This window comes from Sus scrofa, unplaced genomic scaffold (genome assembly GCF_000003025.6).
Source record: "Sus scrofa isolate TJ Tabasco breed Duroc unplaced genomic scaffold, Sscrofa11.1 Contig1489, whole genome shotgun sequence".
In the NCBI taxonomy this organism is placed as follows: domain Eukaryota; kingdom Metazoa; phylum Chordata; class Mammalia; order Artiodactyla; family Suidae; genus Sus; species Sus scrofa.
Genome location: NW_018084891.1, coordinates 85,999 through 97,372, shown reverse-complemented (window position 1 = coordinate 97,372; position 11,374 = coordinate 85,999). Strand labels below are relative to the sequence as shown.

General features: G+C 38.4%; 1 pseudogene; it reads right to left on the bottom strand.

Moving 5' to 3' along the window:
• Positions 1-5,964: 5,964 nt before the first annotated feature.
• On the bottom strand, positions 5,965-6,903 carry LOC100156769 (annotated as a pseudogene).
• Positions 6,904-11,374: the final 4,471 nt, after the last annotated feature.

Here is an 11,374-nt window from a genome sequence, read left to right as displayed (position 1 = left end):
CACAGAATCTCATCAGGAGTCATTCCTTCAAGTGTTTTTCCTATTCCAATGAAATCCAACAGCTCCAGAAGAGACCCAGTCATAGTGTTAATGTTTTTAATGAGTCTTTTTTTTGCCTCTAGATGCACATTAAACCCATAACAGAACATTCAAATTCATCTGGAGTCCAGTTCTTTCAAGCCTCATTTTCTACTTCATTTTTCCTAATTCCTTTTTTGCACCCCATGATCCAACAAAATCTATTTATTACCTGATAATGTCACACACTACACATGCCTCCATGCCTTTAAATATACTGATTCTTCGTTCCCACTTCCCCTTCCACCATCTCCACCCATTGCTCATATCTCAAACTAAACTCCTCTTCACAGCCTAAGCATATTCATACCTTCCTCCACAATGTTCCTATTCATACCATTGTATTCATGCCCCCAAAGCATCACTTATCACATTAAATTATAGCTAGTTTTATATGTAAATGGGTTGGATGAATAATTGTGTTTATCCATTTTTGTAACTGCTAACACATGCTTAGAATAAAAAAGGAGGGCAGGAGACCCTAAAAATATTGCCTTTGTCAAAAATTGGTTAAAGGATTCAGTGATGTGAAAATTATGACCTATAAATAACAAAGATAGCTTTAAACATGGGAAATCATATTGCAATTGAAATATTAATAGGTATAGCAGATTACATACTTATATCACAGCTTAAGAAAGAGTGGATGATTGAAAAACATGAAAATATTATAGACTATGTAACTAAGAATGATGGATAAGACTTAGAAAAGTTTTGAAGAGACAGGAAAAAAAATAGGAAAAAGATTATAAAAGTGAGGAGAGGAATGGCCAAGATGGCAGAATGGGAAGAACATAAGCTCATAGCCTCCAAGTTACAAGTATTTATGGGGCAACTATTGATGAGAAAGACCAGAAGTCTAGTAGAAAAGATCTATATCGAAGGATATAAAAAAGGAACCACAATGAGATGGGTAAAAAATATGGAGTCATGGTTTAGTCAAGCCCCACACCCCTGGTTGGGAGACCCACAAATGGAAGGAAAATCACAACTGCAGAGGTTCTCCCCAAGGAAAAAGGGGTCCAAGTCTCACATTCAGCTCCCCAGCCTAGGGATCCTGCACTGGGAAACAAACCACCAGAACATTTCTTTGAAGGCGAGTGGGCTTAATTTCAAGACAGGCAGAAAGCTGTGGGAAATAAAGACTCCACTCTTATAGAGTGCACCCAAAATGGAACATGATCCAGGACCCAAGACAGAAGCAGTTATGTGGGGAAGAAAAAAAAAAAAAAAAAAAAAAAAACCCTGCCCCACACACATCTGCTGATCCTGAAAGCCTCCTGGAGAGGCAGAAGGCACCTGGAAGTCACTCTGAGAATGCAGACACTGGGAGTAGTAATTTAGGGGAGCTCATTCCACCTCATGGATACTAATGCTGGCAAGTGCTCCTTGAGAATCCTCCCTCTAGCTTATTGGCACTGGGACTGACCACCCATCAGACTGTCAACACAAGTATTGGAATGCCTCAGGCCAAGCAGCTAGCTGGGTAGAGACACAGCCCCACCTGTGAAGAGGCCTAGAAGTCTTAAGAACCCCCTGAGTCCACAGACACTCTGGGACCCAGCCCTACCCACCCATGATTGGGTCTTGCCCACCAATATGCCTGTACTAGCCCTGGTGCCCACAGGGCCCTGCAGCCAGAGACCCGAGGAAAAAGCTCTGCCCACCATTGGACCAGCACTATCTTCTGGAACAGCTTTGACCACCAGTAGACAGACACCAGTTCTGGGATCCCCTGGGCACCAACTCCACCCACCAATGAGCAAAGACCAGCTTTGAGACACATTGAATCCCTCAGCCAGCCACCCTAAGATTCAGCCCCGCTCACTAGCAGAAGACACCAGATTTGGGACACACTGGATCCTGTAACCAGGCATATCAGGAACTCACTGGCCCACCAGCAGGCTAACACTAGATCTGGAACCCCTGGCTCTGTAGCCACACCCTAGGACCTGAATCTTCCCATCCACTTGGGGACCCCACAGCTAGCTGCCTCATGACCTGGCCCAACCCACAAGTGGCCGGCAGCCTCCACACAATAAGCGCCTGGCAGCTAACCAGACTTGGAGCTATCCACACCTAATGGACCACCAACAGTATTCAACCCAGCACAACAGAAGGAGTCACACAGCCCACAAGCGAGGCACCCCTATAGCATGTAGCTCTGGTAAATGAGGGGAATGCATTCTGGGATGCATAGATTGTCTCTTTCAAAAGGCCACATTTCCAAGTTCAGGAAACATAATCAACCTATCAAATACATAGAAATAAAAACAGAAAACATGGACAAAATGAGATGAGAGAAATATATTCCAAATGAAGGAACAAGATAAAACACCAGAAGAACTAAGCAAAGTGGAAATAAGTAATCTACTCAATGAAGATGTTTATTTTTTAAAGAATTTTTAAAAAATGATGACAACCTAAGAGACCTCTTGGAGAGAATTAAGCATACTAGCATTTACATTATAGGGACCCCAGAAGGCGCACAGGGAGGGACAGAGGACCAAGTACATACATGCAGGAGAACTCCCATAAACTATCAGCTGACTTTTCAGCAGAAAGTGGCAATAGACCAGAAGTGAGTGGCATTATGTATTTAAAGTGATGAAAATGAAAAGAGCTACAGCCATGAACACTCTCCCCAGTCAGGCTTTCATTTAGATTTGATAAAGAGATCAAAAGTTCAGTACCACTAAGCCAGCTTTACAAAAAATTTTTAAGGTACTTATCTAAGTAAACAAGAGAAGGCCACAACTAGAAATATGAAAAAATCTCATTGGTAAAGACAGAAATACAGTAAAGCTAGTAAATCAACCACTTATAAATCTAATAAAAAGGTTAAGAAACAAAAAGATGAAATAAGCGCAAGCATTGTTAGTAAGTTAATCAACAAAAGAGGAGGCAGGAATAGAGAAGACAGTCCCTTCAACAGAGACTGGGAAAACTGGCTATCTACATGTAAAATAATAAGATTAGAGTATTTCCTCACACCTTAAATTATAGACACCTAATGTACAGCATGGTTAATATAGTTAAAAATAATGTTATATACTTGAAATTTGCTAGGATAGTAGATATTAGGTTAGGTATTCTCACCACAATAAAAGCGGGGAGGAAGGTAACTATAGATGTGAAAGATGTATTAATTAGTTATTATATTAATTAATAATATTTCACAGTGATCAAAACATCATGTTCTACAATCTAATATATACAATTTTTATTTGTCAATCTTATCTCAATACAGTTGGGGGAAAAAGAAATGAAAATAAATCCATATCTACTGTTGAAATATAGACAACTATTTTCTCAACAGATGCGATGCATAAACCATCTCAAAAGAACCTCCCCCTTAAATACATAAACTAAGCAGAGAGTTTGTGTCTGTCAGAAAAGGCTGTGCTTGATACTTAGTTTTCTTTCTTTCTTCTTTTTTTTTTTTTTTCTTGTAGTTGGGTACTGTGGAGGAGTCTTACTGTATAGAATCAGGAAGCACTGTATCATTTGTTCATTCACTTCCAGCTGTCAATAGGTCAGTCATTAAAAGTAGCTCATCTTCTGCCTGGACTAGTACAAACTCTGGTTCTATGAGAATGAAGGAATCTTTTGACTATCCATTCAGGTTTCAGTTTTCTCCTCAAATTATATGACTCTTTCACGGACTAAATATTTCCAAGGAGTAGATGGTGCAGTGCCCTCAACTCATGCATAATTGAGTTTGAATATGAGAATGTCACAAAGTTATTTTACTATATAAATCATCTCTGAGTCTTGATCACTTTGAAGAGTAAATAGATGGATATTTTAATGATATATTAAAATAACAACACAAATCTTGAATAGCATTATATTTTATTGAGTTGGTAGGTGTTTTATGGTTGTTATTTAATGTTATTAACTAGAGAGAGAAAATATTCAGATTTTTTAGAAGTACGGTCAAGATGGACCTACCAACTTGGGAGGCAGTGGAGTATGGTGATTAACGGTAGGGATGCTGGAGCAAAAAAACACTTGGATTTACAACCCAGCTCGACCACTTAGCAGCTATATACATACAACATCCCTCAGCTAAAGGCTAATTGGCCAAAAAGAAATATCTCTCGCCTAGTCAAGTTAATGTCTTAGCCTATTATTGTCAAAAAAAATATTTTGCAATGAATTAATAATTTTAAAGAAGTTCAAGATAATATAAGAAAAGTTTATATGAGAGAGTAAAATAGGAGTTCCAGCTGTGGTGCAACAGGATCAGCCTTGTCTCTGCAGCAGCAGGGAAGTGGGTTTAATCCCCAGCACAGTGAAGTGGGTTAAGGATCTGGTGTTGCTGCAGCTGTGGGGCAGGTCACAGCTCTGGCTTGGATTCTGTCCCTGATCTGGAAACTGCATATGCCACGGTAAGCTGAGGAAAAAAGAAAAGAAAAGAAAAGAAAAGAAAAGAAAAAGAGTAAAATAATTTCTAAAAGAGGTCTGAAACCCATCTGTGATTTAAGAGAATGGATTCATTACAAAGATCTACCAGAAATTGATAACCTATAGGTTATATGAATATATAAGTGACATTTTTAAAGAGTCTTTAAAATAAGTTGGCATCAGTATGTTTTTATCATAGTGATTAGTTTGTGTGTCAAAAGCTTAGTTTACTTACAGGTCAGGAAGATTTTGTCTCTGGCCTATATTACCTTTGGATCCCCCAAAATTCTAAAGTGCCTTAGCTATTCAGTCATGGAAAATATGATCCACTAATAGATACAGATCAAGGAATGCAGTAATACTCATATATGAAATTCTTGACCCATACTTAATTGCCAGATTTTGGTAGCAATAGGAAAAGTTATGATGACTGCCCTATAGAGTATTTATTAGAGGAGAAAACTAGTACAGACATGAATACTATTTAATTGTGGGCTTTTAGTAAGTGACATAAATAAAATGCATGGATGAGTGATAATATTATCATGCAGTTATAACTAAGACCCATTTAAGAAATGTGGGTAGGGAGTTCCTGTCGTGGCGCATTGGTTAACGAATCCGACTAGGAACCATGAGGTTGCGGGTTGGATCCTTGCCCTTGCTCAGTGGGTTAACGATATGGCATTGCCGTGAGCTGTGGTGTAGGTCGCAGACGCGACTTGGATCCCAAGTTGCTGTGGCTCTGGTGTAGGCTGGCAGCTACAGCTCTGATTGGACCCCTATCCTGGGAACCTCCGTATGCCACGGGAGTGACCCAAGAAATGGCCAAAAAAAAAAAAAAAGAAATGTGGGGAAAGGGTGCTGAAAATAAAGAAGGAACGTGGAAACAAATAATCATATGAATTGATACTAATGAAGAGTAATGACCTTCTTGGTCTTATTTCTGCTCCCTAAAAGGGGAAAATAAAACAACTAATTATTATGGAAGTTTTGTAGGTAATCTGAGAAAAGGAAATTAACCAATTTAAAGCAAGGAAAGAATAACAGAGAAGAGGAATATACTAACTTCCAAAACAATATTGGACAAGTTTTGTTCATCACCTTTTGAAGGATAAGACAATTGGAAATGGTGGATTAAGGTGAAAATTAGCTATAATTTGAAGCATTTTACAGAGTAATTTTATGGAGAACAAGCAAAAAATATTTCTTAATTATTAAAAAAAAAATCACCCAGAGATATGATGAATAGTAAACAAAATAATTAATATAAACTGTCCAGCACGGGGTCGGAAACACAGAAAGCCCCAATGTTGGAGCTCTTTATCCTTATTAATTACAGTTCTAGAGATGCGCAACAACATGATAAATACCTAAATGTAACGAACACATAAAATTAATAGAGATCTAAAATTCCAATGACATTATTTTTTTCTGTTGTCATTGAGGGCAGAGCTAATGTCTTTTATCTTAGAGTATTTAAGATATCTTCCTGTAACTCACAAGCTGATGGCAGAGTTTCTTCATTCACGCCTTCATCTCCTTGTTCCTGAGTGTATAGATGGCTGGACTCAGAAAAGGAGTGAAACCTGCACCAAAGATAGCAAAAAACTTGTCCAGCTGTGATGAGGGGAAGGGCCAGGTGTAGAAGAAGATTAATGGCCCAAAGAACAAAACCACCACAGTGACATGAGCTGACAAAGTGGAGAAGGCCTTGGATAAACCACTCGAGGAGTGTTTCCAAACAGTGACCAGAATGAAGACATAAGAAATAATCAGGATGAAGAAGGAACCCACAGAGATGAGTCCACTGTTGGTTGTGACCATGAATTCTAGCCTGTAGTCTCTGTGCAAGCAAGTTTAACGAGTTGGGGGAGGTCACAGTAAAAGCTGTCCAATGCATTGGGACCACAGAAGGGCAAGTCTACAACGGAAGCCAATTGGGCCACTGAATGGATGACACCAAGGGCCCAGGAGGCAGCCAAAATCAAAATGCACATTCTTGGGTTCATGATGGTCAGGTAGTGGAGAGATTTACATATGGCAACATATCTGACAAAGGCCCATAGCAATGAGCAGCACCATTTCTGTGCCCCCAATAGCATGAATATAGAAGATCTGAGTTATACAACCCCCAAAAGAGATGGCTTTGAGTTTTCTGAAAATGTCATAAATCACTTTGGGGGCTGTAATCAAGCAAACCCCCACATCAAGAAAGGAGAGGTTGGCCAATAGAAAGTACATGGGGGAGTGATAGTTAGGGTCAGAGCTCACAGAGAACACAATGAGTAGGTTTCCTATCAGGCTCACCACATAGAACACAGAGGAAAAAAGGAAAAGAAGAAGCTGGATTTCCCGTGAATTAGAGAGTCCCAGGAACACAAACTCAGACACAGCAGAGTGATTGACTCCACCCATTGCCTTTGCAAGCAGAGGTGACACAATTTTACCTGAAAAAGAAAGTAAAGAAGACATCAATGTTGTAGGGAGTCAGTGACTGCATGAGTTTCAAGTCATGAATAAAAAACGTTGTCTTACTTACAAATCCATTAAATTGTAGTTGCAGAAAATAGGCAGTAACTCATTGCCACAAAACACTGCTTCTAACACCCCAGCCTCCCTAAAATACTCTCAGTTTCCATAAGAGGCAGCATAGGAGTGCCTTGGAGTAACCTGAGGAAAGAAAGAGGAAATGGAATATAACTTACTCATTTGTCTCTCACAGTTGGTTATTCCTGCCCATGGAGTTTGAGACAATTTTGATGACCTTCCCTTTCCTTACTCCCTTAATTACCTGCTACATGCAATGCCATTAGTCTTATCAATACTCATTAATACTCTCTCATGTTTAGCCTTGCTATCACAGTTTTATCAAATCACTTTCCTCTTTCACATAAGATAAAAGATAATACAGAAACCCCCAAATTTTCCAGCTTTTGTCGCTCAGCTGGAGTGAAAGTGATCACATAGCTTAAGCTGTGAGAGTATATGATGGAATTAGGACATGCCAGAAAAGAGGTTTGTGCTGCAGCAGCTAGACATGGATGAGCTAATGCAATGTAGCAAACCAAATTCTACGTGATTGGTATTTGTAGATCATTGTCCATGTGATGATCACACAATTTCAGAAAGAACCTTGCATTTGGAAGCACAAGATTTGTGATCAAGTCCTAGACCTAAGTCTGTGGGAAGCTAGAATAAGTTCTTTCTCCCATCCTGTCCACACTTGACTCATTGCTTGAATTCATTTACATTATCAGTAAAGTATAAGGAACTGGGGTGGGAGATGCTAGGTAATCCTTTCAAGTTGGACATTTCTGTGATTTTATAACAGAATGCCAGCGCAGGATGTAAGGAAGCTCACCACAATGATGGCATTCTCCACATTTGAGTGCTACCACCATCTTTACCCTCATCTGCAGCTGGTTTTATGTCCCATATCCAATAGAAAGCCTTCTCTTCACCTTAATCTCCTTCTTCTCTAATTCCTTTTGCATAACTTATGACATATTAGAATATTATTATAGATTTTCTATGTCATTTATTTTGCCCTTTACCATACCCATAAGTAATCCATAGAACAAACATTTCCTAGATGTCTAATTAGCAGAATGCATTGTTCCAGGACACTGTGGACTTCTGGAAGTGTCACAATATTATTCACTACCTTTAAGGCTTTGCGTTTTAGCCCACAAAAAATAAAAATGATAAAAATGTACTTATATAAAAATGTCAAATAAGTATAATCATAAAATTTTTGAAGTAGAAAAAATACCCATGAGCCTGACTGATCAGGGCTATCTTAGGTAAAAAATTAAGATCTATGCTGCACTTTGAGACATGGATATAATTTATTTGGCTGTACAGCTTCATATTTGATATTAAAGAATTGATGAGACTCAATCAGGTAACATCTCCCAGTCTGAAGAAGTTTTGGTGAACTAGCTATGAAAATATAACCCACATCAAAACAAAAACAGTGGCTATCTTGGGCAAAACACCACAATAACATCTTTATATACATGTTCAAAAACCATAAAAATTGCTAATATTAGCTCCTTTTCACAGTGAGCAAAATAGAGACCATGAGAAGGGAAGCCCCAGGTTAGACTATTAAGAGGTAGAATTTATATTGATTCTCAGATCTGCTTTTAACCACTATACAGAGAAGATTTTGCTCTTTTCTCATAACTCTGATTATTTAACACCCCTTAGTCCCTCTCCAGTGCCCCACATTCTACTCCCAGCATCCGAGGCTGATCTAAGTGAGAGAGAAGGAGGCTTTGTCCTCAAGTGTCCATAAGCATCTGGGTTTCTTAAAGTGCTTCAAACACAGTCATAATTTATCCTACATATTTAAATAACCATGGTCAGAAAAGGCAAATCTGCATAATGCCTGATCTCAGAGCTCCTGGTGGAGTTCCCAGACTGCCATTGTCCTGGCCCACATGAATTCCTTTCGCTTCCCATAGAGACTCTGCTCGCAGTGCTCTCTTATTAACAGGGGAAAGAAAGGGGCTCTGTCTTCACAACAGGAGATGAAATAAAGCCCAGAACTAAACCAAGTCAAATTCCATTCACACTTACCATACTGCCTCCTAACTTTTCTAATTCCCTTTCTTGGGTCTCAATCTTGGATAGCAATGGATTAAAGGAAAAAAGTAATTTCAGTTTCTGACTACATGTTCTCTTTCCTCTCATGCGTATTGATTCTTCTTTAAGCTCAACTGAAATTGTTTCTATTGCACAAGGTAGCAATTAATTGATTTATTTACAAATGATCCTTCACCAGAGATGTTTATTCAATACTGACCTTGGGAATGTCAACATTATACACCAATATCCCTAAGCTATTTCTATATTTGTCACCAACACACTCATATAAAGACCTGACATGTGACTATTACAAAAGTTAACCATATTCAACTTTGCCTGATTAAAACTAGCGTTGCTTCATGTATATGAAGCCTTATAGTGAAAGTGAATAATAGTGAAGACTATTATTGTGAAAGATATGGCTAATTGGCACAGTAAAGTGCTTACCAGATGATACTGCAGAGACTTGGGCTTGCCGACATGGGTTCATTTATCCAAGGGAATTGTCACCCAGAATCCTGGCAGACCAACATAGGAAGCTATGAATGAATCAGAAAAGGAGGGGAAAAAAAGAGATTTTAAAAAATGTTTAGGAGTTCCCGTCGTGGCGCAGTGGTTAACGAATCCGACTAGGAACCATGAGGTTGCGGGTTCGGTCCCTGACCTTGCTCAGTGGGTTAACGATCTGGCATTGCCGTGAGCTGTGGTGTAGGTTGCAGACGCGGCTCGGATCCCACGTTGCTGTGGCTCTGGCGTAGGCTGGTGGCTACAGCTCCGATTCAACCCCTAGCCTGGGAACCTCCATATGCCGTGGGAGCGGCCCAAGAAATAGCAACAACAACAACAACAAAACAACAACAAAAAAGACAAAAGACAAAAAAAAAAAAAAAAAAAGTTTAAACATCATCCTCTTAACTTAATTTGAAATATTTATCTCATAAGTAAGATTAAAAAATCTCCAAGGAATATGTAAATATACTTGGCTTTTACTTATATTAAAATCAACTCAACCAAAAAAATTAGCAAGTTAAATAGGAAACTTCATAAAAATCCTGTGTGTGTGTGTGTGTGTGTGTGTGTGTGTGTGTGTGTGTGTGTGTGTGAATTATCTGTAAGGCTATTCCACTCTACAATCAAAAGCTAACATAGTCATAATCTATGTGGAACAGTTTAACTATTGATTTGATTACATGATCCATAATTTCACACCAAAATTAATACTTTTAACTCAGAAATAACTTTAGTGTGTCGGACTAAACACACTTTGGATTCATAATCCACATTATGTATCAAAAAAATTAAATTCTATTCAAGTTTATTCAGTGACTTATTCTGTAACTTCAGATAATACACTTCATTTCTCTATAGTATTGTTTCCTCAGCTGTAAAATGAGCAGGTAATAGAAAATTATTTCTGCAGTCCCTTCCAGGTCCAAAGTTTCCTATATTTTGTGTACAGCTGTAGTATTCTCATTGATTCATGGAGAGAGGAAGAGAGTACAAGAAGAGATAAACATCACAGGAAAAGTATCAGATAATAAGGTCTGTTTTTGCATATACAGCTTAGAAAACTTAAGAGAAAACTCAGAAGATAAATAAAACAATTTTTTACTAATTAGCATAGAAATAGTAAATGCAAATTGTAAGAAATAGTCTTACTGTTTGGTGTGAGAGAGAGGAAAGAAAATCTTTCTCCCTTATGTAGTCATATACTGCCTGACTCACTCCAGTGGGTCATAGAAGTGAAAATGACCATAATTGTGTGTGTTTTTTTCTAGTCTCCCTATTCCATTGATCTTTGTACCTATTTTTGTGCCACTATCATTTTGCTAGGCTTAATGTAGCTTTGCAGTATTGTCTGAAGTGATCGCTCCAACTCTGTTCTTTTTTCTCAAGATTCTCTTAGATATTTGAGGCCATTTGTGTTTCCATACAAATTTTAAAATTGTTTGTTCTAGTTTTGTAAAAAAAAAAAAATGCCATTTTTTGGGGGGTGGGATTGCAATGAATCTCTAGATTGTCTTTGGTAGTATGATTATTTTAGCGATATAGCCTCTTCCAATCCATGGACATGGTATGTATTTCCATCTGTTCTTGTCATCTTCAGTGCTCAGTGGTTCATAATGCCCTTGAAAAGACAAATTCCTAATTTAGAATGTGTTGCTATAACTTGGTTCCATACCATCTTTCCATGATCATCTCTCTTTATGTTCCAACTTTCAAGAAATATTTGTTCCCCCTTAATAGTAACTGCTCTATTACCCATCAATGGCCTCCTCCTAACTCCTTACAA